The sequence below is a fragment of the Marmota flaviventris genome, chromosome 6, assembly GCF_047511675.1.
Source record: "Marmota flaviventris isolate mMarFla1 chromosome 6, mMarFla1.hap1, whole genome shotgun sequence".
NCBI classification, from domain to species: Eukaryota; Metazoa; Chordata; class Mammalia; order Rodentia; family Sciuridae; genus Marmota; species Marmota flaviventris.
In genome coordinates, this window is record NC_092503.1 from 116,407,170 (window position 1) to 116,434,543 (window position 27,374).

Genomic DNA, 27,374 nt, shown 5'->3' on the forward strand with positions numbered 1-27,374 from the left:
GGAAGAAGGGGAGGAAAAGATTGATTTAACTACATGCCTGAGTGGTATAGCACAGTGGTACATGGGTCTTATTTTGGTGACCCCTAGGGAAGAGAATTTGCATGTAGCCTTCCATAGAAGACCTTTGTATTTTCATGGATTTTCCTAATGCAAAGTCAGGATTGCACATCCTATTTCCTAGGATAAGCACCCTGTGAAAAGAGTAAAATAATGACAGGATGACATCTTACTAGGAACCTATTGTTTTCCGGCCAGTGATTTAGGAGAAAGCCCATTGTCTCCCAATGCCCAGTTGCTTTAGAAGTCTCCTGTATGGAAAGGAAAGTCCAGGGTTGGTTGGGGTGTGCAGCTAGCTGATCAGTTAGCTGGGATACAAGAATAATATACATCCGGATGGGGAACCCCACGAGAAGGATGAGAGAGGGAGGGGGGGGAGAGAGAGGGGTAAAGTTAGGACACAGAAGGAATTCCTTGTGCTTCACAGCTCTGGGTCTGAAGCAATTAGAGAGTGAAAGGTGTAGAAAGCTACCTGCCACCTATTTTGTGTTTCTCTGGGAGATTAACCTACTTTCTTGGCTCATTTTCTTCTGCTTCCTCCATCCGTGGGTATAAAAGCTGTGGTAGCTGGCAGCCTCAGATGACTCCAGCGGCATCTGTTATCTAGTTCCAGGGCCTCCTGGGGACACACAGAGTCATTTACCTCTTATTTCTTTTACTTCCTCCCCAACAGCAGGTAAAAAGTCTGCCCTGAGCTTAGCCACCGTCTCCCTGGCCACAAGAATCCCGCTCCACAAAGGGTGGCGAGTCAATAGCTGGCCCCTGAGCTCTTCTCTTTTTTTCTTGTCTTCTGACAGATCCAAGAGGCTGGAGCAGTAAATCTGAGAAAAGCAGGCATACACACACACACACACACACACACACACACACACGCACGCACGCGCGCACACACGCACACACAGACACTCAAGGAGAACTCAGTTCCGGGCACTAGCTCTCCACTTCTGCTAGCCGTATGCTGTATTGAGAGGGTTTCATATTCTCCTGCGGCATTTTGGTTTTTTTTTTTTTTTTGGGGGGGGGGTGGTGCTGGATGGCTGAATGAAACAGCCTTCCCTGCAGACATCAAAGCGTGTCTCCAGCATAGCAAACTCTCCAACCAGCCTCCCGTCTCTCCGGCTACATTCCAATTGAACTGGGGCTGCCTTGCATGATAATCAGGCCTAATTACCGCTTTATCCCTTGATTGTTGTGCTGAGTTTTGGAACTGCAGAGTTCTTTTCTCAGCTTGGGTTCTGCCTTCCCTCGCCTGCCCTCCACCTCTGGAGTGCGCCTGTCCGAGGCCTGAGATTCAGCCATTATAATTAGCCAATAGGTGAAAAGGGCAGGACCGTGCCTTGGGGACAGCAGCTCCTGGTCCACTCCGTAAACTTGCATTCCTGTCACCAATGAGGGGAGACCTTGCTGTTTACAAGATATTCTGAATGCCAAGCGAGCTTTAAGAGATTTATTACTAGGTTAAAGAGTAAAGCAAAGGCCAGAAGACTTATCCTCATTGCCCTGAGGTGTTTTCCTACCTTCTCTCTTACAACACACTGGGCACAAAACCTCCTCTTTTTCTTTTTTGGTACTGGGAATTGAACCCAGGGGCACTTAACTGAGCCACATCCCCAGATATTTATTTAGAGGCAGGGTCTTGCTAAATTGGTAAGGCCCTGCTAAATTCCGGAGGAGGCTGGCTTTGAATTTACATCCTCCTGTCTCAGCCTCCCGAGTTGCTGGGATCATTCATAGGCGTGCACCACTGCTCCCAGTGTCTTTTTCTGAGGGGGTAAGGGGCTGGGATTGAAGCCAGTGGTGCTTTAAAACAGAGCTATACCCCCAGCCTCTCTTTTTTTATTTACTGTTTGGAGACAATGAAACCAGAGTTATGAGATGAGAATAGATTCCCTGTTTCCCAGTTTCCTCCAGGTTCTTGTCTCACAAATTTTGAATAAAATCCATGGACCGTCATGGGAGGGAAGAATAAACAGAGTAATATTTATTAAAGCGAGAAGAGGTAAGAAACCCCCATGTGGGAGGGGGCCTCATAGCAGAAAAAAGAAAACATTTTGGTGCGACAGTTTAGGAGTTTATATATGGTTCTGCGTAAAGCACGGAGCAAAATGTATGTAAAATAGGCCTGGAAAAAGTTTGGAGGCTGTGGCCTCCCATAACTCTCATCTGGGCTCACCCTCACTTTCCTTCCTATAATTCCATCTGAGTTCACCTCCACCTCTGTTTTCCACTGTTGGGACAAAGGAGATGGCTGGAGGGGTTCCTGCAGGTGATCCTCAAGGTCTTCTACATTCGAAATAGGCCTTGCTGGTGCTCTACTTACTGCTTAGCCTCCTGACCTGGTTTTGAGTTTGAATAAAAATGACCATTGATATTCTTATTTAACAAGCTGTCTCTAAATGGCCAAGGCTGGCCTTCAACAAGCAATCCTGACTCCACCTTCCAAGTACCTGGGGTTACAGGTATGCACCACCACACTCCTGCCTTTTTTTAGGGGAGTGCAGGGATTGAACCCAGAGGCACTCAACCACTGGGCCACATCTCCAGCCTTTTTGTTTTTTTGAGACAGGGTCTTGCTAAATTGCTTATGGCCTTGCTAAATAGCTGAGGCTGACTTTGAACTTGTGATCCTCTTGCCTCACTCTCCCAAGCTGCTGATATTACTGCCACAAAAATCTCTTTATGTTAAGATGATCAGAAGAAAGGGAGTATAAACCAGGACTTCTGGAAGCTTTTCCATAATGTTTTTACTTGGTAAGATGTATTTAAATATCTTAGTTTCCCTAACTGTAAAAGGAACCTCAGATAAATATTCCAAGTGAAACAAAGTTAGCCCTGAGTTGCTAATTATCAAAGCTGATGTTGGAACATGTTTGTTTATTATTACTATTTTGTCTATTTTTATTTTACTTTATTTTCTTGTGGTGCTAGAAATCAAACCCAGGGCCTGCTGGGCGTGGTGGCACATGCCTGTAATCTTAGTGACTTGGGTGGCTGAGACAGGTGGATTGCAAGTTCAAAACCAGTTTCACCAACTTATTGAGGCCCAAAGCAACTCAGAGATCTGTCTGTAAATAAAATGCAAAATAGGGCTGGGGATGTGGCTCAGTGGTTGATCGCCTCTGAGTTCAATCCCCATACCAAAAAAAAAAATAAATAAAATTAAAAAAATAAAAAATAGGGCTAGGGATGTTGTTCAGTGGTTAAGTATCCTTGAGTTCAATCCTATGTACAAAACAGCAGCAGGTTAGGGGGTATTTCTAGTTAAATCCCAAACTAACAAGTCAAGCCTTACTGCTGGTATGTGGGGGCTGTGCTTTGATTAGCAAGGGTTAAATTAACCCCAGTGTTTTAGAGATAAGGAGGCTGAGGTCCTGAGAGATTAGTACTTGCCTTTGTGGGTACTGGTTGTATCACTGACTTCAGAGAAGCCTGTGACCTGCTGGACGCGGCAGGTGCAGGCTGCATTTACCTGAACATAGGAAGTTCGGAGCTGAGCTGCAGCACTGATTTCTCCCCAGCAGCATATGGATGCTCTGGGGAGCCGCACGGTGTGGCTGTTCTGCCACAGTCTGTCATCCTATCATTGTTTTTCTGCATTTTCCAACTCTGGCCTCTTGAATTCTTCTTGGAATTCCAGGAGGCTTCTTGGGCAATAATGAGCCCCATTAAATGCATGACCCTGTGCACTAACATGTACCCAGACTTTATCCTGTTTTTGGTCAAACACTAGTACATTGAGCAAAGTAGCTAACAATCCTGAATTGCAAAAATAATATGGATTAGTCATCTCTGAAACACATTCCCTAATAACAGGCAAGGGAGCACTTCTTGATGCAGGAAATCCTGTTTCACACAGAGCTGGTGAACTCAGGGAATTTTCCCAGAGCTGGCACAGGTTCAAAATGGCTTTCTCACCCTCCTGGAAGGATGGATAAGATAGCTAATCATCCTTCATGGAAAAGGATGCTCAGCGGTTACTTCCTAACCTCTGAGGGTGAAGTCAGAGAAGGTGTCTCTGCCCTCTGTGTCCCTGGTCAGTGACAGAACTCAGGACAGAGAACCCAAGAACTGACCTGTTGGCATATTTTGTAATCACTAAGACAATTTTTAAAAAACATTACCAAGCCGGGTGTGGTGACAAACGTCTGTGATCCCAGACATTGAGGAGGCAGCCTCTGCAATTTAGTGAGACTCTGTCTCAAAATTTAAAAAATAAGAAGTTCTGGGGATGTAGCTCATTGGTAATGTATCCCTGGTTCAATTCCCAGCAATGGGGGTGGGATGGGGAGAGGGAGTGAGGATGCTGCTCAGTGGTTAGAGCACTGGCTGGGTTCCAGCCCCAGCAACACATAATAACAACAACAATAATAATAATAATAATAATAATAATAATAATAATAATAATAAAAGTAAAAGTAAAAACCTTTACCAGAGCCTCTATTCTCTGCCCATCACCTCAAATAAAGCACCTCTTATTCTGGGTTTAATGCAATATCTGTTGGAAAGCCAGTGACTCGGGGTTAGAACACTCTGATCTTTCCCAAAGACCTCAGCTCTTAGCTTTGAAGCGTCCCTTGTTTCATTTGTATCTTTTCTCCCTGATCCATTGACACATTTTTCCCTGAGCACTTTCTGTTTGGAGGCGCTTAAGAGGAGCCAGATGAATGGGAGTCAGACTCTGCTCATGGCTCAGTCCCGATCTGGGTGAGGTTTGAAAGCTTAAGGAGCAGAACCCAGGGAAAAGTTAATTTGGGGTGCTGAGCATGTGGACTTGGGCTTTTGTGCGGGTGAGGAGTGAGGACGTGGAATGAGTCAACTCTTTGGGAGGTGGGGATGGGGAGGGGGGGGCGGGGGGCCTCCCCGGAGCCCGGAGCCATTAGTAATCTGCTTTGTGAATGGAGTTCAAGGAGGAGGGGGGCTCACATACTTGGAATTCCTTTATCTGGGTGGGCTTCTCCTCTCCAAACTTTCAGGATGTGGGAAATGGAAGATGAAAGAAGCGACATTTCCAGCCTATCGGGTTACACAGTGTAAAACGCAGAGGGAGAGGGGCAGGGGGTGGGGAGGGGGCGGGAGGCTCGGGAGAGGGGCCGGGACGCCCAGGTTGGGAGCCGGCGGGGAGGGAGGCCGGCGGGAGGGCTGGGCGCGCAGATCACGTTTCTCATCACATCAGAGCTGTGGAATTTCCTCTCTTCTGGGGGTGGGGGAGGCCCTGCGAAGATGAAGTTGGTTTAAGGTTAGTGGGTGATGAATAATGGCCCAAAGGCGCGCTCACGGGGGGTGTTACCAAGTGACCGGTGTTTACAAACAGAGCTGTCCCGGTGGGGTTGGGACCTGGGTGCTGGGACCATCCTCCGTCCCTGCTGTTGACCGAATCCTGTGACCCGAGGATGGAGTCCATGTATGGATTGTATTTGTGTCTGACCTCTGTGGTATGCAGAGCCCCAACTCTGGGGCTCTCGGATGGCGGGGAGCAGCGGGACGGGGAAGGTGATTAGCCCAGGCGGGAGAGCCCCGCGGTGGCTGCAGGATCCGCGCCCTCCAGGCGCAGCCTGAGCTCTGCTTTGTGTCTGGGACGTCCCTGGGGCGCCCAGGCCGGATCTGTTTCTGTTCTACTTAAGCCACGTGCTCCACACCACTCCGTTGTCACCGCCTGGCTCTCCGCGGGCCTTTCCTCTCCAGAGACGTGTGTATTTTAAAAGTTCTACCCGGGGCCCACGTCCCTTCTCTCAGGGAGAAGCACCCAACCCTGAGGCCCTCCCCAGGGGTGGAGAACTTCAGCTAGGTGGGGGAGGTGCTTCCTAAGGCCAAGTACACCCTCCCTCTGGGGGAAGAAGAAGCACTGGGGGAAGGGCCTCTGGGTCAAGTTTGGACCCAAAAATGAAATCCCGCTCTGGCAAGAAGAAGAGCAGGTGGGAGAGAGAACCCAGCAAAGAGGGCTGCAGGCGGTTGAGAGAAAAGGAATTTCTGTTAAACCCTGATACCAACCATAATTGAGCAATGTTTTGTTCTAATATTATGGTGGGTAGAAAGTTATTAGGTGGCATATAAATCATCACATACTAAAGATGACAAAAATATCGCTTGTTTTAAAAAAAATTAGAAGACAATAAAATCTGCTTGTCACAAATCATTGCAAGCTTCATTGAATCTTTTTTCCCTCCTGTTTCAGAAAGCTGTTTAGGATTTTGCAGTGTATCAGGGTCATCATTTTCAACCATCTATTAGTGCCATCTAGTAGTCTAGTGAGAGGTTCAGTTAATAAAGATTTCTGGTTGATAGATTGCTAGAGGAAACAGACTTTTTGGTCTCTCTTTGAATTGCTACCGAGCTATTACAATACATTGACTCCATTTTTTTTTTTTTTTTTATCATTTAACAAACCATACACTCACATTCTCCCCCTCCTTTCTCCTTTGCCAAACACCACCACCCTCAATAAGTTTGGAGAAAAATAAACGTATTCCCTCCTCTTTGCATTGTATCCTCAGGACTCCTTTTCTTCCAAGGGCAGCTCTAACCTTGAACCTTGCTAGACTCCAGTGAGTCTGCCTAAATCCAGACGGATCCTTCTTGACACCCATAGTCATTTTCTAAGATTGACTTTTAATTTCTTCTTTCTTTATTTTTGCAGTACTAGGGATTGAACCCAGGATCTCTCACATCTCCTGCCTGCTGGGCAGGGCCTTTACCACTGAGCTACACCCCAAGCAAGCCCTGGACTTTGTTTTTGTTTTGCATTACTGGTGCTGGGGACTGAACTCAGAGCACACTCTGCCACTGAGCTCCATTCCCAGCCCTTTTTATTTATTTATTTTTATTTTGAGACAAGATCACCCTAAGTCTCCCAGGCTGACCTGGAACTTGCGATCTCCCTGCCTCAGCCTCTTGAGCAGCTGGGATTATAGGCCTGCATCACTACGCCTGGCTGACATTTTTTTTTTTTTTTTTTTTTTATGAGGCCTATTAAATTTGGACAGGTACTGTATTTGAACTGGTTGGATTTCTGAGTGGTTTCCTAAGAACAGGTAAGGGGAGTAACTGCAGTGATATTTCCTGTGTGCCCAAATGAAATAAATCAACAACCTACCTTTCTATTCTTAGCCGAAATGAAAATTAATTTCTGAAAGTTCTGTGGTCAGTTTAGCCCATGGTAGCCTGCTGTTGACCTTAGTGTGGAGGACCTAAGGACTCAAATGTTGCAATTATAGCTGACTTGGATTACTGGCCTTATTTACCAGCTGGGCACCTTGTTTTTTATTGAGCTAACACTTATACAGCATTTGCTCTGTGCCAAGCACCGGTCTAAGCATTTTACAAATATTTGCTAGGCTCATCCTCACCCTGGTGTTGTTATTATATAACACTATGATGAAGCAGTGTTGCCATTATCCTGGCTTTACAGATAAGGAATCTGAGACTTGGAGATCTGAGCTCACTTGCCAGCTCTAGCACAGCCCCTGCTTGGTGGGGACATCCAGCTGTTTCCACACGGACCACCATGGAGCATTGGACAAATCACTCTGCCGTGCCCGGGGACCAGCGAGGGGCTTGAAACGGCAGGCAGTTGGGGAGACTCCACACACACACAGCAAAAACCACGAGCAAGATGCCAAAGCATCTTGGGTTCTAGGCAGCCAGAGGAAAGAGATTTCGAAGGCTGCTCTCCCCAAGGCCACCCCCAAGTCCCGCAGCCAGTGTCCGGTACCTTCTTATCATTCAATTCACAGCCTCAGTCCTGTACCGTTTCCGTTTCCTCAAGCTGCATCTAGACATGATTCTGGTCCCCACCAGCTTCTGACCTCCTTACTCATTCTGTTTACAGTGCGGCCTCGCCCTTCAGACTGCCCCGATTTCCAGATAGGAATTTGGCTGCCCTGTTGACTATGATTCAGATTTTCACCCCAGCCACATTGCGCCAGGTCCTCCTGTGGACACGCCCCTCTGGTCAGACTGGCACCCTGGGGCCCTTTGAGCAAGCGCTGCTGAGTGGGGGCAGGGCCCCTGTGGAACACATCCCACCCCTGAGGGTTTGGGCAGGACTATGGAGCACGTGGAATGAAACTGTGAACTCTTGAAGGGTTTGGAGTAGTAGGCGGGGTAAGGTAATAAAGGGGGCTGTCAGGAGGGGTAGATTGGCAGGAGGTAAGGCATGAATAAGGGCGTGGTCATTGCTGGATTTGTGGGGCACAGGGCGAGGAGGGCCGCCCCACCCTTGTCCAGGGTTGGTTGTTTTGTTGTTGTTGTTTGTTTGGACTGGGGATTGAAACGGTACAGGTGAGGACCACAGGTACAGGTACAGGTGAGGACCTCCAGGGTTTCTTATATGAAGCCTCTGGGAGGTCGCTGCCTGGGGGGACAGGAACAGAGTGCTTGTGAGGAGCTGGACAGGCCTAACTGAACGCCTTAGCAAATGTTTACAGAATATACTGTGTCAGATCTCCAGATCTTTCAAAATACTAATGGCCCCTGGAGGGCTGAAACCTGTGAGCCGCAGTCAGGTCCTCCGCACCTTGGTCTTGAAGGAAAAAGGAAAGGCTGGTGGAAAGACGCTGAAGAGCAGGAAACCCAGGAGATGGGGTGTGTTCTGCTGGGGCTCACCTGTTGGGGCCACTGTGAGGTGGAGACTGCAGGGGTGAAGCTCCAGCAGGTAGACAGAGGAGCCCAGGCAGGAAGCCTTCCTGCGCACCTGCACGCCCTAGTGCTGGAGATGGAACCCCAGGCCTGGGCACACTGGGCAAGCCCACCTGAACCACACCTGGCCTCTCCACTCTACTCTTAGCTCAGCTCTCCCTCTACCCCACTCCTGCCCTTCCGCAGGGTGCCTCTCTGGGGATCAAACCCAGCGCTAGCGCTGCTCTACACTGAGCCACATCCCAACTATTTTTTTTGGGGGGGTAGGGGTGCCAGGGATTGAACTCAGGGGCACTCAACCACTCAGCCCCAGCCCTATTTTGTATTTTATTTAGAGACAGGGTCTCACTGAGTTGCTTAGGGCCTCGCTGTTGCTGAGGCTGGCTTTGAACTCAAGATCCTCCTGCCTCAGCCTCCTGAGCCGCTGGGGTTACAGGCGTGCACCACCGCACCCAGCTCCAACTGTTTTTTATTTTGAAACTACATTGCTGAGGTTGGCCTCCAATTTGTGAACCTCCTGCCTCATCTTCCAGAGGCAGGTGTGAGCCACCATGCCCTGTTCAACTGCTCTCTTTTTATTAGGCTTTTCAGCCTGTTTCACCTACATTTATTTGTTTGTTTATTGGTACCAGGGTTTGAACCCCCAGGCTCACTTAACCACTGAGCCACATCCCTGGCCCTTTTTAAATTTTTATTTCGGGACAGGGTCATGCTAAATTGCTTAGTCCCTCTTTAAGTAGCTGAGGCTGGCTTTGAACTTGGGATCCTCCTGCCTCCTCCTCTCAAACAGCTGGGATTACAGGGGTGTGCCACTGTGCCCGGCTATTTTTTATTTTTTGTGGTCCTGGGGTTGAACCCAGGAGCGTTCCACCATTGAGCTACGTCCTCAATCCTTTTTATTTTTGTTTTGAGACAGGGTCTCACTATAGTCGCTCAGGCTGGCTTCAAACTTTCAAGGCTTCAGTTTCCTGAGTCACTGAAATTACAGGTGTGCCCCACCACACCCAGCTGTCTCCTTCCTACTTGTCATTTTATTCTCCACCCTTGGTCTTCTCCCTGTCACCTCAATTGAGTCTTTCTTTCCTATCCATTTTTTTTTTTTTTTTGGACTCTCAAGTACCAAAAAACACAGGGGCCTTTACTCCTGAGCCATATCCCAGCCCTTTTGGGGGGTAAGGTGGGGGCAGGGTCTTGCTGAGTTGTTTTTTTTTTTTGTGTGTGTGTGTGTGTGTGGTGCTGGGGATTGACCCCAGGGCCTTATGCATGCAAGGTAAGCACTCTACCAACTGAACTATATACCCAACCCAGCTTGCTAAGTTCTTGAACCTGGCTTTGAATTTGTGATCCTCCTGCCTCAGCCTCCCCAGTGGCTTAGATTACAGATGTGGGCCACTGTGCACGGCTCTAAAAGGAATTTTATTTTAAAAAAATATTTATTTTTAGGTGTAGATGGACACAACACAACGCCTTTATTTTTATATGGGGCTGAGGATCCCAGCCCTCTAAAAGGAATTTTTAAAAAATGTTTTATTGGGGGGGAGGTGCTGGGGTTGTGGCTCAGCGGTAGAGCGCTCGCCTAGCACGGGCGGGACCCGGGTTGGATCCTCAGCATCACATACAAATAAATAAAATAAGTGTATTGTGTCCAACCACAACTAAAAAATAAATTTTAAAAAAATGAAGGTAGATTTAAAAAAAAATGTTTTATGCGTGCATGTTTGATCTCTGCATGTTTTATATGTTCCTTCTGCAACTCTAGGTCAGGACTTGTAGAGGGGCAAATACTGGTGTCAGCCTTGGGAAGGAGTTTCCCTGCAGCTCAGTTTAGTGGCTAGAGATTGTCATCCCAGCAACCACTGTTTGTTTTCCAGCATCAGGTGCCAGGTTAAGGGCTCTTGATCCTTACCTGTGCCCATCCCTGTCGGATGAATGAGGAAACTAAGACTCAGGATTGAGCAAATTGCTCAGTGGTAGATTCGAGTTTTGGTTCCAAGCTGACATTGACCGTCCAGGCTCTGTGTCACTGCTTCATACCGAATCCTTAGGACCATGCTGTGGTGCCCAGGCTAACCTTGAACTCCTAGGCTCAAGGGATCCTAGCTAAGATTAAAGGCATGTGCTACTGCAACCAATAGTATTCTTATTATCCTCATTTTCTAAGTCAGGAAACAAGCTCACAAAGGTTAAGTAATTTGTAGATATCACACTAGTAGGAAATGGTAGAACCAGACTGTGACCCAGGCAGTGGGATTCCCAGCTTTAGGTTTTTTTTTTTTTTGGTACCGGAGATTGAACCCAGGAGTGCTTAACCTCTAAGCTACACCACTAGCCCTTTTTATTTTTTATTTTGGACAGGGTCTTGCTAAGTTGCTTAGTGCCTTGCTAAATTGCTGAGGCTGGCTTTGAACTTTTGATCCTCCTGCCTCAGCCTCCCGAGTTGCTGGGATGACAGACATGCACCATCACATCCGGCCCCAGCTACAGTTCTTTAACCACTGCATTTAGTTATTCAACATCTGAAAGAATGTCACACAATTTTTGGTTTTACCCTTTAAGTGACCCCAGGGAAGAACCCCCAGGACAGGGCCCCTCCGAGTCCCTGACAGTGTGCAGAGGAGAGTGATGGCCTAGGGGGCTGAGAGGGTGAGCAGAGAGAAGGGCAGGAGCAGGAGGTGGGGTTTGAATTGCTTTGCTTCAGTGCCCTGGAAATGCAAACACAGCTCTAGTTCCAGGGCTGGCTGGGATGGCTGGCGGAGAGCCTGGGGAAGGGAAGCCCCATCTCAGGGCGCAGCACAGGACCCTAGGGCAGTGGCTTCCCCCTCTCTGACCTTTAGCTCCTGCTGATAAATTGGCAGCAACTGTGTGACATCAAGGAGACATTTTCTTCTTTGTGAGCTCAGAGCTTCCATTTAAAAATTCCTCTGTCACAAGACAGAGGCTGCAGAAGCCCAGTCACACTTGTGCCCACAGCAGGTGACGTGCACTTGCTCCAAGACCTCCCCAGGGCTGTGCAATCCCAGGGATTCCGGCGGCCGCCAGGATGCCCATGTAAGGTGCGCTTGCTGGCCTTATTTATCCCCGTGGCGCTGCCAGCTCTTGGAAGGCCTGCAGGCATGGGATCACGATCACGGGGCTGCTCCCAGGCGGGATGGCACCGGCTGGCCAACGGCTTCCCCTAGGCCTTGGCTTTCCCTCCTTCTTGTCCTTACTCCTGGTGAAATTCAGGACTCAGATTCAAATTAATTGAGCAGTGAGCTCAGAAGTCATTCAAATGTGTTTTTCTTTCTTTTCTCTTTTCCCCAAATGTGTTTTTTCTTTTTCTTTCTTTCTTTTTTTTTTTTTTTTTTAATTTTGTGTGTGGCACTGGGGATTGGACCCTGGGTTCTCTACCATGGAGCTACATCCCCAGCTCCTCCCTCCCTTTTTAAATTTTGAGACAGGGTCTACCTAAATTGTTGAGACTGACCTCCAGAACGTGCGATCCTCCTGTCTCAGCCTCCCGAGTCACTGGGATAAGAGGCATGTGCCCTGTGCCTGGACAGACCTGTCTCCTGGGCTTTTGGGAGGGAGCACTGAGGTGGAAGAAGGAATGTCCTGACTAAATTACAGGATGATAGAAAGAGCTATTATTTTAATATAGGTAAAGGGCAGAGTTGAAAGGGAACTGAGACCTCTTAATACTCCAAAGCCCTCATTTCACAGAGGAAACTATAGGCTCTGTGGGGGATGGAACCCACTCAAGTCCACAGCAAATTAAGTAGCCATGGTAGGTTAGAATTGATGACCTTGGGTAAGTTACTTTTTTCTCTCTGGACCTCCAGTTCCTTCATTAGTAAAATGATATGGTGGGGTTTGATGATGTCCAAGACTTCCTTCCAGATCTTAAAATATAAAACTATGACTGAAACCATAAATGAGTGACTCTCTCGGGCCATGGGGACCCTATGGATCCACTGAGCAGGGTCCGGGCAAGACACCAAGGTGAGGGGCCATGTGATAAACAGAGAACTCATGGACTGTAGTTTCAATTCAATTTTGTGTGTGTGTGTGTGTGTGCCGCAGTCCGGCTGCAGCAAAATAACCGGGGGGTGGGGGGTTACGAGCAACTTGTGTACATTGATACAGCAGGAGTGGGAGCTGTTTATTGTAGGACAGGAGGGGTATTTATACATTCCACACAGCTTATCTTAATTAACATAAACTCGATACAGCAGTCAACCAATAAGGAATCTCCACACTTAATGGCTCGCTGGCGTTACTTCACAAACCACTCCCTCTGCAAAATGCCAGGCGCCATCTTGACTTGTTTACAGACTCTAGCATGTGTGTTACTCCCTTGGAATGAGCCTGGGGTGCTCGACCACTGAGTTACGTCCCCAGAGTTTTTATTTTGAGACACTAAGTTGCCTAAGCTGCCTATGAACTTGGGGATCCTCCTGCTTCAACCTCCTGAGCCTCAGGGATTACAGGCATGCGCCTCTGCACCCAGCACCTCCTCTTTCCTTCCCAAGCCTTTGAGAGACATACTTCCAAGTTTCTGCTGGTTAGTGACCCACCATTCCTCCAGCCTTTAGGATCATTTGTCAAGGCCCGCACTTCAGTCTGTTTCCAGTACTAATCTTCCTGCTTGTCCCTCTTGAGTTAGGTTATCATCTCCATTATGTAGATGAAGAAACTGAGGCTCATAGATTGACACACTTGCATATTTCATTAGCAAATATGTGGTGAATCCCTCGAGAACCCAAATCTGGCTGGAGGCCAAGCCCCAAATTTTACCCACTGCCTTGCCCCAGTTTTTACCCATGGCCTTGTGCGACTTCCCCTGGGACCCTGAAGCTCTGACTGTGGCCCTCAGCTGTGTGTAACAGTACTCAAGAGAGTGAGGTCAGCCGGGCACGGTGGCTCACGCCTGTAATTCCAGCAGCTCCGGAGGCTGAGGCAGAAGGATCACGAGTTCAAAGCCAGCCTCAGCAATGCCGAGGTGATAAGCAACTCAGTGAGACCCTATCTCTAAATAAAACACAAAATACAGCTGGGGATGTGGCTCAGTGGTTGAGTGCCCCTGAGTTCAATCCCCGGTACCAAAAGAGGGGGGAGAGAGAGGTCATTGGCTTATCTGTGAAGACCCAATATCTTAGCCCTATTCTGAGGCCACAGCCTATACACTTGAATTTGACCTCTTATCTCATCGTGAGTACTCTGGGTTAGGGCTCCGATTAGGGAGAAGAACTAAGATCATTTGTCTTTCATGACTACTGGACAAAAATTCAAAGTGATCAGCTGTCATTTTGATCCTCTGAGTTTCTTAGTAGCCAAAGAGGATAAAAGCCCACTGAGGGTCAGGGTTGATAAACTACTCTCCATGGATCTGCATGTAGACATCTGCTAGAATCGCAGACTGGAAACCACCCTCCTGTGAGGAAAGAAGAGAGTGAAGGAAATAGAGGGAAGGAGAGGAGACCCTACACCAACACTGGTTTATTCAGGACAAACCAGCTGAGGGGGGCTGGAGACTGACACTGTCTTCTGCATTCAGCCTGGGTAGATACAGGGCCATGGGAGAGTGGGGGGATTTTTGAGGTTAGGTCGTGGCTACTGGGTTGTCAGGGAAGGGTCCTTTTGGTCCTCACCTCCATTCTTGGAGGAGGTCACTGTTCCGTGGTATTTTCAGGACTCCAGTCCCAGGTAGCAATTTCCTTTCTTTGCGTGCTGATGGAGTACTGCCTGGGGTTTAAGGTCAGGCTGACTCAGAGTGATTGGGAGGCGACTCTTATTTTATGGTGGAGGACGTATTTCAGAACCGTGTCGCCTGTGTCAAGTTCTCCTTAACATTCCTGCCTTTTTCTTTTTTCTTTAATAAGAAAGGGGTGAAGAGAGAAGGGGTGGCCGTGACTCTCTAGCTACTTCCTGCTGGGAGGGGACTTCGTCCGAGGACTCCCGTCGGGCCTTGGCATTGAGCAGCTCTCATGGAGCTCAGCAGGGGGATGCTCTGCACCCTCTGGTTGGTAGTGGAATCGATGGTCCTCTGTAAAGTAGAGGTGAAGAGCCGAAACACGGAGGGCCCCACACAAGGCCACAGTTATACAGAGAACTGGGAAGGAGAAGGGCGCTAACCAAGAAAAATAGCCAGGGGAGAAAACCATCCCACTCCATGTTCCATGAGGAGGAGTACTGATGGAATTTGGCAGCCTGGTCTCTTAACTTTTCATGCCTTCCCTCACCAGGCCAGACTTGTTCCTGTGAAAGCAGCAGGTCTCTCTCTCTCTCTCTCTCTCTCGTACCAGGGATTGAACTCAGGGATGGTTAAGTTGAACCACATCTCCATCCCTTTTTATTTTTATTTTTTTGAATTTTTTTAATATTTATTTTTTAGTTTTCGGTGGACACAACATCTTTATTATTTTTTTATGTGGTGCTGAGGCTCGAACCCAGCACCCTGCGCATGCCAGGCAAGCACGCTACCGCTTGAGCCATATCCCCAGCCCCCCCTTTTTATTTTTTATTTCAAGACAGGATCTCACTAAGTTGCTGAGGCTGGCTTTGAACCTGCGATCCACCCACCTCAGCCTCCCGAGTCACTGGAATTACAAGCGTGTACCACCGTGCCCTGGGTGGCAGAGCTCCTGTAGGAAGGGCACAGATTCCTCCTTTTTCTGCAGTTAATAAACTTAGTCTTTGTCTGTTTTGGAGGACAGTCACCACCAATGGGTCTGTTTGGTCCTGAAGCATGGACAGTTGGGTGGGATTTCTCAAAGGCTGTCCACCATTTCCTTGGATGGTCCTGCAGCATGGTGGGCGGAAACTCCTACTACTGCTGCTCCTGGGCAGCTGCTGTGCTTGTGCACTGACCCACCAGGAGGGGAGCCAGAGGGGCAGCTTGTTTTGGTCCAAGTAGGGTGAACATTGGGATGGGGAGTGGTGCCCCCTCAATGGGCCACTGAGGGTAGGGGGTGAGGAAGGCCAGGGCGCATGTTCCTGTCCAGGGAGTGGTGAACAGATGTAAGTGCTGTTCCCACCCAGGATGAGGCTCCCTGGTTATGAAGGAGGCAGCCAGAGAGGTGCCAGGAGACTGCTGGCTGTAGTTGAGATGACTGTGGCCCCACGTCTGACCGTCTGACCCTGGTAAAAGGTAAAGGTGGCAGCCACGTGCGCAGCTCTGAGGGACCAATACTGTGTCCAGAAGTCGGGGCTCTTCAATTAGAATGTGGGGAGTTTGGAGGTTTAAGGACAGGTGCCCAGGTAAGGGGAGGCTGGCAGTGATCTGGACTGACGGGATAGGACTGCTGTTCAGAGAGGCGCACTGGTTCGTGGACCTCCACTGGGCACAGCCAGGACAGGTGTTTAGTCACAGGTGCGCTCCAAAGGGCGCGGGGAATGGGGGCTCTCCTAAGTGGCCTGTGGGTCCCGCACAGGCAATGTGCTCAGAAATGGGGCTGGGGGAGGAAAGGCACAGTTCCACAAAGAGGGAGGAGGGGGGCCACAGGCGCCTTCTCCTGGGCCCCCGACACAGAGAGGAGCCCAGGAGGCAGGAGGTGAGCAGGGCGCCCAGCTGGCCTGCCACGGGGCAGTGATGTGCGAGGCAAGGGGTGGGCAGCCGTGTATCAGAGGGCATGTGTCGCCTGGCACGTCACAAGCTCTGTTCTAACAGTTTTCTCAGGGGAGGGAGAGGAGCCCTCTGGTGCCCGCCCTGGTAGGAAGAGGCTGGCTGGCGGAGGGTGACCAGACCCAGCGGGTGGGAAGGGCTCTGGGAACAGGCACCAGGCAAGGTCCTGGCAGTGAGGACAAAGACCCGGCAGAAGTTGGGGTGGGAGAGAGACGGGCAGTAAGAGAAAGACGGGTAGTAAAGAGATGCGGGTTCGCAGGGAGCATCCTCATCCTCCAGGTCTTCGGGTTTCGGGGTCCAGCGATGGAAGTGGGGCCTGTGGAAGAGCGAGGAGGGGGGACGGGGTGAACGGTGGGTGACCAGTGGAGCTTTGCCCTTTTCAGCTTGGAATGGGGCGTCCAGGGCGGGGATGACCTCAGTGTGGCCTCCGGGGCATTGTGGAACTCCCCAATGTGGACCTACATGTTTGGGTTCAGGGGAGTCGGAGCGTCTGTTCCCCCGGCTGTGGGTTTAAAGGGCGCTGAGAGTCGGTGGGCTCAGGCAGGACTTGCTCTGCTTGTCGTCTGATTAGGCGACCTGTGGGGCGTGAGGCTGGCCAGGTGTCGGGAATGGGAGGGGCAGAAAGGAAAGCCCTGGAGCAGCAAGGGACGGCCACAGCAGAGCTCGAGAGCTCGGGTTGAGGGGTTTGGGGGGATAACTGGTAAACCAAGGAGCGCCAAGGGAGAAGCTTGGTGGGAGCATCGGCTTGGGGTGTGGTTTTAGGGGGGGGGCCGGGGAGCTCCCCTGTCCTGAGGGTGGGGGTGGCAGGGGTGTGGAGCCGCCATGTGATATGGGGGCTGAGACAGGTTAGTGGCCTTGGAAACGCAGGCTGGGCCACTGTCCAGTTGGACAGAGGTGGGCAGCCGATTCTGGGGTGATGTGATCAAGGAGGACGGAGGCCACCGTGGGAGCCTTCTCGGAGGTGGGAGGAAAGGCTCTAACCGCCCTGTGAGCATCCAAGGGTTCAGAAAGGTCACATGAGAAGCAGAGGGACTTAGCAAGGAAGCCAAAGTTAGGAACCCAGAGGCGGAAATAACTGCCAGTCCCAGAAAGGAGAGAGGATCACGTTGAGTGGGGACTGGCGGTCCTGAAGGAGCTGTCTAGGGAGAGAGGGAGTGGCTGGGACCTGGGGAGCAAGCGTGAGTCCCTAATGGGTCAGTCGGGCTGGAGCCACGTGGGCCTGCTGGGGGGAGGTGCAGTAGCCTAATTTATTTAGAAAATTAAGAGGAGGTTGGTGTGTCCGACAGAGAGGTCACGGGGTGGGGGGGCTGCAGAGGAGCAGGTCACCCACGTGCTGAGGCAGAGGACCAGGGAGAGGTTGGGATTAGCCAGGTCGTGAGAGAGGGCTTGGCTGAGCACAGGGCCTGTCCCTGAAGCCCCGAGGAAGGACCGTCCAGGTCAGCTGGGTGGAGAGGCGGGTGTCGGGGTCTGTCCCCATGGAGGCAGATAGATCTTGAGAGGAGGGTCTGATGGGATGGTGACTGGTGACGGGGCATCTCTGAGGCCGAGGACTGGGACTGGGTGGCAGATGAGGGAACAGGAGCAGGCGTGAGGGCTGGGACGAGGATGCGTTGGGACAGCGGCTGGTTAGTGAGGGGAGGCCCTGGACTAGGGGGACAGGACCCTCAGGCTCTCCACCAGCCAGGACTGGGGTCTGTCCCGTGGGGCGTTGGCGGGCGGAGGGTGTTAGCCCCGAGAAGACAGGAAACAATGGGCTTGGGGCCCTGAGGTCTTGGGGACTGAGAGATGTGGCCCTGTGCAGGAGGAGGCGGGTCTGCAGGGAGATCTTAACAGGAGTGTGGAGGGTGGCCGCGTGGGTTGGAGGTGTCCCCTGCCAAGGCTGACACCTCAAGGAGGAGCTGACAGGGGAGGCCTAAGAGGATAAAGGGGCAGCGGGTGTGGGGAGCTGTGGGGGGAGCTGAATGAGTGGAGGCGTTGGCTTTGGTCAGAGTGTCCCCAGCGAGGATGGGCATTGGCATTGGGTGTGACCAGGAAGGAGTGTGAGAACAGAGTGTCGGGAAGTTGCAGAGCAGAGGACCCATTCCTTTAGGGGCAGGCGCAGAGGGACTTCCCTCAACGCCAACAATAGAGGTGAGGAAGCTTCTGGAGGAGGTGAGGAAAACTTGCCCGGTCCAGTAAGAAAGAGCAAGGCTCACCAGTGCCGATGGCGTCACCCCGGGCTGGACTGAGTGATGGCGGTGGGGGTGACAGTCCAGGGGCTGTCTGTCTTCTGTTGGTCGGCTGACTGTCCTCAGGCTGAGGGGTTTCCAGCCTGTGGTGTGCATCCGTGGACTGTGGGAACTGGAAGCCAACGGGAGGAGAGTCTCGCTGAGCGCATTCCAATTTCCGGGGTCCCTTTTCGTGGCAGACAGGGTAGGGCCCTGGCGGAGGTTTAGAGTTGGGGCCTGTGTTTTCCCAGTGTCCCTGCTGGCCACATGTGAAGCAGGTGCCTGGAGGTGTGGAGGATGACATGGAGGACACCTGTTTATGGGGTCTGTGGGGCCCTTGAATGAGTGCAGCTGCCCACACTTGGTATTCAGTCTGACCTCATTTTGAGTTTTGGGGTTTAGGGGGGAAATACCAGGGACTGAACTTAGGGGCACCACTGAGCCACATCCCCAGCCCTATTTTGTATTTTATTTAGAGACAGGGTCTCACTGAGTTGCTTAGCCCCTTGCTATTGCTGAGGCTGGCTCTGAACTTGTGATCCTCCTGCCTCAGCCTCCTGAGCTGCTGGCATGCACCATCACACCCAGCGAGATTTTGGGTTTTTGATCCTCCTCTCTCTTGTTGTGGACCCTGAAGGCTGGTCTTACAAGTTCATGTTGAGGGGTCTGGTCCGTCCCCAGGTTTGGAGCTTTTCTCTGATACCTTGGGCAGACTGGGAGGTGAAATGTCAATGAAGGTAGAGTCTGCCGTCTTCTGAGTCAGGGTTGTGGTTGGTGTGTTTAATCACAGCCTCTGAGAGGCCGGAGAGGAAGGGGGCGGGGTTTCCACCAGCGCCTTATGTGATTTCTCTCATCTTTCCATAGTTAAGGCAGCCGTTTCCATTCCCGCCCGGAGGCCCGTGGTCAGGGGCCTGGCTTGGTCCTGTGGTCTGGTGGTTCCAGCTGAGGTCAGTATGGGCAACTGCGCGGTTGTTGGCAGGATTTTGGCATCTGCGTGGGCCTCAGCTGCCGACCAGATGCGATCCTTATACTCAGGAGAGACAGGAAGAAAGCATGACACAAACATCATGCCCCGTGAGGGCGCAGGACTGCGTGATGTGTAGGAATTCCTTCCAAAAGTTGGTCGGTTCCAAGTCAAAAGAGCCCAGAGGGTGAGAGGTCGCCTAGGGAAGCCAGGAGGTGGACACACACAGTGCCTTCAGTACCTGCCACCTCGGGGAAGGGAGGGCCTTGGAGGGAGCAGAAGGTCCCATGGGGGAAGCCCCCAGGATGAGGGTGGGGTGGGGAGGGAAGAAAAGGGGTGAAGGGAGTCAGGATGAGCGTAAGGAGGAGGTTGATTGTGAGGCTGGAGAGAGGAGGTTCCTCTTGGGGTCAAAATCAAAGGGTTAGGGTTAAGGTTGGGGATACCTGGAGGGGGGTTGGGGAGAAGAATGTGAAAAGCTGAGCAGTTCTGGCAGAGAGAAGGTTTGGAGCCAGAGGCCTGGAAATAGGGGACCTCGGACCATTTGCCATCGTGGTGGAGAACATTTTCAAGGTCCTGGAGAATTTGGAAGTCAAATGTGCCATTTTCAGGCCAGTGACTGTCCTTGTCCAGCTTGTAGGGGGACAGGCAGGATCACAGAGGAGCACTGGTCTTTCAGGTTTGACTGTCTTGGAGCCCCAGGGTCTGGATGTGTTTGGGAAGGAACCCCAAGGGGATATCTCATGAGTACTTTGGGGGGGGGGTCTGGCCCATGCTGGACAAATGGATGGAGGAGGGCCCCCAAGGATTCCAAAAATCAAAGGGCATCTCCACAAGAATTGTGTTTCTCTTACACTGTCCCAGGACCCATGGGTGGAGTGACAGGTGATGGAGGGGTGTCCCTTAAAGAAAGCCTGTCATTGCCACTACGTGGTGGCAGGGGTTTCTCCCACCCCGTGCTGGGATTTATCAGAGGAAAAGTATCCAAGGAGAGAGAAACCGAGGCAGGGATTCCAAGAATCCAATGGAGCTGGAGGGGGTCACTCACCCAATAGGTGAGGGCTGGTGGAGGAGAAGTCCAGCAATGTGAGTAGTCCTTACTGGAGGGAGAGGAAGGAGAATGAGAGGGGGAAAGAAAGAGACACTGGGTCAAGGTCAAGGAAAGGCCCGGGGCGGTGGGGGGGGCACCTATGGTGGGAACCTCCAACACTTGTCTGGGTTTCAGCACCAAAATATAAGAAAAGAAGGGAATGAAGGAAACGGGGTGGGCGAGGGGAGGGGCCAAGCAGGTACCCGGGTTTATTCTGTACCAACCTGCTGAGGGGGCCCAGTGGAGAGGATGTGTTCCACTTTCAGCCTGGGGTAGATAAATGAGGATGAGAGAGTGGGGGGATTTTGAGGTTAGGTCGTGGCTACGGGGTTGTCAGGGAAGGGTCCTTTGGTCCTCACCTCCATTCTTGGAGGTGGCCACTGTTCCACGGTGAACCAGGTATTTTCAGGACTCCAGTCCCAGGTAGCAGTTTCCTTCCTTTGCGTGCTGATGGAGTACTGCCTGGGGTTTAAGGTCAGGCTGAGTCAGAGTGACTGGGAGGCGACTCTTATTCTAAGGTGGAGGACATGTTTCAGAACAGTGTTGCCTGTGTCAGGTTCCACCTAACACCTATGACTAACTCAGTTTTGTAAGTTTGGCCACTAAAATATCTTCTGACTCTCCTGAGTTGTGCTCCCTGTGGCAAGGCACCTGGTCAGCAGGTGACACAGGACGAATGGAGGCAGCAACTGAACATGCAATAATACCCAGTACCTTTCTTTACCTTCGGGGATCTGCCAGGAGTGAGGATTGTACTCATCCCGTTGCCATCAGAGACCTGAGGGTTGGGGACTGTGGGTGGGATTTGGAGGCCACAAGGAGACCCTCAGGAACAAGCCAGTGCTTTGCTCATTCCTCCCATAACACTTACTGAGCACCCATAGGGGCAGTTGGGTCTTGGACTGTGTAGTACTGGGAATTCAGAACTAATACTCAAGAAGTTAAAGACCAACTTACAAGCAAGACTCTGTTATGCAATGTGAGACACGCTGCCCTGGAGCTGCGGGCACTCGGTGGAGGCATGGTTAGTTTTGCTGGGCTGGGGTGAGGTGCTGGTCAGAAAGATCTCACTGGGAAGCTGTCCTTTGAGCTGAATCTTGAGATAAGAGGAGGAGGGGAGAGTACATTCCAATCCAGAGAAGAGCTGGAGCAAAGGTTCAAAGTACTAGGTGAGCATGGGCAGAGCAGAGAAATTAGAGTCCAGAATATTCTCCGGGAAGTCTGCTTGTCTTTATGTGAAGAACAACCTCTGCAGCTATTAGTCTATATCATCCTCATCAACATTATCTAAGCTAACAGTTATACAACTGAGGATGTGGCAGACACTCTGCTAAATGCTTTACTCACATTGTTTAAAAAACAACAACCCTGAAAGGTAGCTATTAGGAATACCAGTCTACAGGGAGGAAAGGGAGGGTTAAAGAATTTGGGAAGGGTGGCTCACAACTGATTCCAGGAACTCAGAAGCCTGAGGCAGGAGAATTGCAAGTTCCAGACCGGCCTGGGCAACTTAGGGAGCTCCTGTCTTAAAATAAAAATCAATAAAAAGGGCTGGGGATGAGCTTGGCGTGTGAGGCCCTGGGTTCAATGCCCAGTACCACACACACACACACACACACACACACACACACACGATATTCATCCAGCCAGGTAAGATGGTGCATGCCTGTAATCCAGTTCCAGTGGCTCGGGAGGTTGAGGCAGGAGGATCACAAGTTCAAAGTCAGCCTCAGCAACAGTGAGGCCCTAAGCAACTCATTGATACCCTGTCTCTAAATAAAATACCAAACAGGGCCAGGGATGTGGCTCAGTTGGTAGAGTGCTTGCCTTGCATGCATAATGGCCTGGGTTCAATTCCCAGCACCACAAAAAAAGAAAGAAAACAAAACAAAAATAGGGCTGGGGCTATGGCTCTGTGGTCAAGTGCCCCTGATTTCAATCTCTGGTACCAAAAAGGAAAAATAATCATCATCATCATCATCCAAAAGCCCTTATTATTTTTTCCCTTCTGTGTTGCTGGGGATCAAACCCTGGACCTTGTTCATACCAGGTGAAGCATGATGCTCTTATCATTCTCTATATTTCCAGTTTTTTTCTTTCCATTTGCTTTGTAGATGATTTGTGGGGAGGGGGTGATGGGGTGCGCTTTTTTTCTCAAATGTGTGTGTGTGTGTGTGTGTGTGTGTGCACACGCGCTCATACCCAAGCGCCTAAGCAGGCCTTGCTCCTGTCCAGGGAACACTCACTGGAAGTCACCCGTTGGGCTTCTCCATGTCCCCATGATGTTCCAGCAACAAGATTCTGTACAACCTGAACCAAGGAACCAAGCGTGAGATTCTTCTTCTTCTCCTTCTCCTTCTTTTTTTTAATGAGAAATATTAAACCAAAGAAGAACCAAAGCACATTCAGAAGTGTTCATTTAACCATCACCGCTGCCCAAGACATTTGCCTGGAAACCGTGCTAGTAAAGTTGTTTCTTTCTTTTTTTAAAATGGAAAGTGGTTTTTTAAGTCAGTAAAAGGAAGAGGAGTGTCGTGGGAGGGGTTGACGAGGCTCAGGTTTGAGGGTGTCTAGAGAACGCAAACCTCATTGTACAGTGATGTAAGGGAAAGGGAAAGGGACGTCATCCTGCCCAGCCCTGAGCTAGCCCAGCCTTACCACGCGGCCTCCGTGACTAGGAGGGTTTCTGAACAGAGTCAGAGTACAGATGCGTTCTATTTTAAGATGAACTGCGTCGGTTAAGGATGAATTAGAAGGGAAAGGATTTACAAGAGATTCTGGTTTCTGGCTTGGGAGTTCTGTTAAAACCCGGGGCTGCCGCTCAGGGTGGAGCGCCTGCCTGGCAGGCACAGTGCCCTGGGTTCAGTCCCCTGCACTGCCAAACAAGAGAAAAAGGAAAATCTGGAGGTGGGGCTAGGGGTGTAGAGGATGGGCTTAGCATGCAGGAGGCCCTGGGTTCCATCCCCAGTCCCCGCTACCAGGCCCAGTTTGTGAGTGAGAAGTGGGGAATTAGAACCTGAATTGAGATGACAAAGGAGAACAATGGTAGGGGACATGTAATGAAGATACTGATATGTGACAAATATCTTTTCTTAAAAAAAAAAAAAAAAAAAATATATATATATATATATATATATATATAGCCACACACATAAACTCTGATTCTTCTTCAGCTGGGAATGTAATTCCAGCAACTCAGGAGGCTGAGGCAGGAGGATGACAAGTTTGAGGCCAGCCTCAGCAACTTAGTGAGACCCTGCCTCAAAATAAAAAATAAAAAGGGCTGGGGTGGTGGCTTTGTGGTAAAGCACCCCTGGATAAATCCCCAGGACCAAAATAAACAAACTAACCAGCTCTGCTTTTTCAATTTTTTTTAAATGTTGGGTTTGTTTTTGTTTTTGTATGGTGGACCCTGCTGGTATTTCTCTGATACAATCTCTTGCAAATCTTTTCTTGGCGGGCAGGAGGCCACTTGTTGCCGGTACCTGAGTGAGAGACTCGGTGACGGTGACGTCATCGTAGCTGGAGTTTGAATCCAAACTCAGCCCCCCCCCCACTGACTTGGAAAAGAATCTAAACTTGGCAAAGTGCCTCCCCTGTCTTCAGCAGCAGGCTAAAAAGTGGCTCTGTGTCCCCCCTGCCACCCCCAGCTAATGGACTATATCTAACAGCCTCTCTTTAGAGAGCCTTTGAGGAGACAGGACGTTTGTTTTGGACCTCATTATCCATTTCAGCCTGTCCTGGATAAAAATAATCGCCCCTGGGCAGGTACGTTCCTCAAATTCCTCTCTGAGTCCCTGCTAGGACGTCCCTAACCCCAGTGGCCATGGGAAAATGCCTCGGCCAGCCTCAGAGCGTCCAAGGGGAGTGGGCCCGAGATAACGAGAGGTGGGGAGGTCAGAGTCCAGGCCCCTTTCATCTTTTCAGGCTGTTTCCAAACCAGACAAAGGGCCCTGGCCAGGGGTGCCGGGCCCACGCGGCTTTATTTTATGGTCTGGCCCTGGGAGGGGGTGGGGAGGCCGTGTCATATTTGGATATTGTTTTGGAGGCCAGCGCCTGGCTCCTGGGAAGTCCTGGCTTCCTGGGGGAATGCTAAGTGGAAGGCAGGGCCAGCAGCCCCTGCTCGGGGAAGGGACCACCCAGCTACTGAGAGGAGGGTGTGAAGGGCTGAATGCAGCCGGCCGCCCGGCGGGATTGTCATTCAGACAGCGAGATTAGGGGTGTGAGGCTGTGTAGCTGCTGCGAATCAGGGCCTCGGATTTGCCACCAAAGAGAAAAAGGGGAGGCAGAGAGCGGAAAGGAGGAGGAGGAGGAGGAGGAGGAGGAGGAGGAGGAGGAGGAGGAGGAGGAGGAGGAGGAGGAGGAGGAGGAGGAGGAGGAGGAGGCCCAGCGCAGAACTGAATGGAGGGGGAAGGAGTTGGGAAGGCCCAGGAGAGCGTAGGTCCCCAGTGCCTCCCAATCTAACCCTCTTGGGCTTCACACTTTGAACAAGTCACTTCCTTCTTTTGTAAAACAAAGGGATTAGGGTCCCCCCCCCCCAAGGTACCTGGGGCTGGCCTGGAGGAAGAGGAGGGGGCCCTAGGTGAGCTCAACCTTCTCCCCTCTTTCTTCTGTGGTCACACTTTGTCACTTTTTCTGAAAAGCGACACAGCCATGTTATCAATGATTGAGAGTCCAGCACCCTCCATCTCACCCGGATCCCTAGCCCACGCCCCAGCACCTTCACACAATATCTGTGGTCCTGAGAGTGGCTGGGTCTCCCTTCCATCTTTTCCCTTATGTTTGTGTGTGTGTGAGCGTGTGTGTTGAACCCCGGGCCTCACCAGGCTATGCAAGTGCTTCACCTCCAGCCCCTTTGTATTTTTTGTTTGTGTTTTGGTTGAGCTCTTTATTTTGGAGACAGGGCCTTGCTAAGGGGTGGAGGCTGGCCTTGAACTTGCAATCCTCACCCCGAGTCCCCTGGGATTCCAGGTGTATGACCCACCTCCCCTGGCTGTCCCTGCCACCCTCACCTAAATTTTCATCATCACAGGTGTGAACTGTCACTCTAGGCCATCAAGATCTCCACACACTCGGGAGCCTGCCCGGGTACCAGGCTGGCGCCAAGCTCTCTAGTGGAGAACCTTCCAGGGAAATTCTGGACAGAGATGGAATCAAGGGGCTGCAGCAGGACGGAGAAAAAGCCCTGGTGGAGAGACGGCAGCCCGGGAAGGCTGCAGGTTGTTCCTTCCCTGTGGCCTTCTGGCCTTTCCCGTCACAGGACTTGATGTTCTGTGTGTCCCTCTTCAAGATCCTTCAGTACTTCACGTGGCCGAGACCAGCTTGGCATTCAGCACCTCGCTACGTGGCCCTTGCTTCTCACCCTTCCACCCTCAACTCTCTGACACTCCCCCCCCTTTTTTTTTACCGAGCCTGGAACCCAGGGCTTAACCACTGAGCTTAACCACTGAGCCACATCCCCAGCCCTTTTGATTTTTTTATTTTGAGAGAGTTCTTGCTAAGTTGCTCAGGGCCTCGATAACTTGCTGAGGCTGGCCTTGAACCTGCAATTCTCTGGCCTCAGCCTCCCGAGTGGCTGGGATTACAGGCGTGTGCCACCAGATCCAGACTGGTTTTGTTGTTGCTGTTATTATTATTATTATTTGAGATAGGGTCCTGCTGCTGATTCCCAGGCTGGTCTTGAGCTGATGGGCTCAAGCACTCCTCCCAGGAGCTGGCACTCCGGGCAGGCAGTAGCATGCCCAGCTGTTTTAATGGAAGGCTTACAGTTCATTGTTGTAGGTTTCCTCTTCTTCAGTTTGAGGATATGGGCACCAAGGTTCAGAAAGTTCAAGGAATTTGCACAGGTCACATAGCCACAACGAGGCCCAGTGGACCTCAGCCCCCTAGGTCAAACCCAAGGTCATCCCACTCTTGCCATTCCCCTCCAGAGAAGATGGGCAGGAATACACAGATATCGGGGGTCAGTCCTCTCCCCCCAGCCACAGCCAAAACAGCAGAGGAGGTGATTTATTGTGTACTCTTACACTTGGCCACAACTGAGAATGGAACTAGTCCAGAAGGCCAAAGATCCTAGGCAAAGGACCAGCAGGGACTCTGCGTCATGAACAAGGTGGGCCTCTCCGAGGCGGTCTCGGCAACTGGAGGGAGATGGAAGTTCTAGATCCACTGAGGCCAATTCTGGAAGGCAGCACACTGTCCAACCACACAGCGTCCCGGGCCTCCTGATTTCTGCTCCTCTGGCCTTCCTGGAGCGCAGGCTGGTTTACTGGCCCTCTGCCTCATTTTCCTCTTGCTCTTCAGCCTGCACATTTGCTTCCTCCTCCTCAATGTTCTCATGACACAGAGATTTCCAGGGTGGCACCAAGGCTGAGCTTTTCTCTTCATTCCTGTGGCTCCCACATCTGAAATGCTTACTGTCTCCTCCAACGGCAAATGGAAGCCAGTGGAAAATACCTCCCCCTTTGGATCCCTTGATGGACAGTTGTGCACCTCCTTAGAAGGTTCCATGAGCTCAGACCTCTGTCTCCATTGTAGCCATCAGCTCAGTAGGGCTGGGGACAGAGCTCAGTTGGTAGAGTGCTTATCTGGCATGCACAAGGCCCTGGGTTCATCCCTAGCACTGCGGGGAAAGAAAATGCATCTTTGAGTTGTTTTTCTTGTCCTCTGTTTCCCTCTTATCTGGTCTCTGGAATTACATTCCCATATGAGCTACCCGCATGCAGACCTTTTATTAAGATTCTGCTCCTAGGGGAACCTGGGCTATGCCGGGTGGCATTTAATAACATGACACTGGATGAAATCAGCAAACAGAGTGATGGA

The 27,374-nt window shown here is 50.9% G+C and overlaps 2 long non-coding RNA genes across 4 annotated transcripts; one reads left to right on the forward strand and one right to left on the reverse strand.

Annotated features, from left to right (window-relative positions):
- Nucleotides 1-661: 661 nt before the first annotated feature.
- LOC114099355 (uncharacterized) lies at nt 662-7,893 on the reverse strand. Of its 3 annotated transcripts, none has more exons than XR_011707740.1 (3): nt 7,766-7,893; nt 4,985-5,269; nt 662-676 (listed from the first exon to the last, which is right to left on the reverse strand). It is a non-coding gene; the product is annotated as an uncharacterized lncRNA (long non-coding RNA). The 3 variants fall into 3 exon arrangements; XR_011707741.1 differs by lacking the exon at nt 662-676 and adding an exon at nt 2,011-3,122; XR_003583876.2 differs by lacking the exon at nt 662-676 and having other exon boundaries at nt 4,982-5,269; nt 7,766-7,880.
- Nucleotides 7,894-7,991: 98 nt separating this feature from the next.
- On the forward strand, nt 7,992-22,954 carry LOC114099356 (uncharacterized). The gene is made up of 3 exons (XR_003583877.2): nt 7,992-8,162; nt 19,366-19,448; nt 22,788-22,954. It is a non-coding gene; the product is annotated as an uncharacterized lncRNA (long non-coding RNA).
- The last annotated feature ends 4,420 nt before the right edge of the window (nt 22,955-27,374 follow it).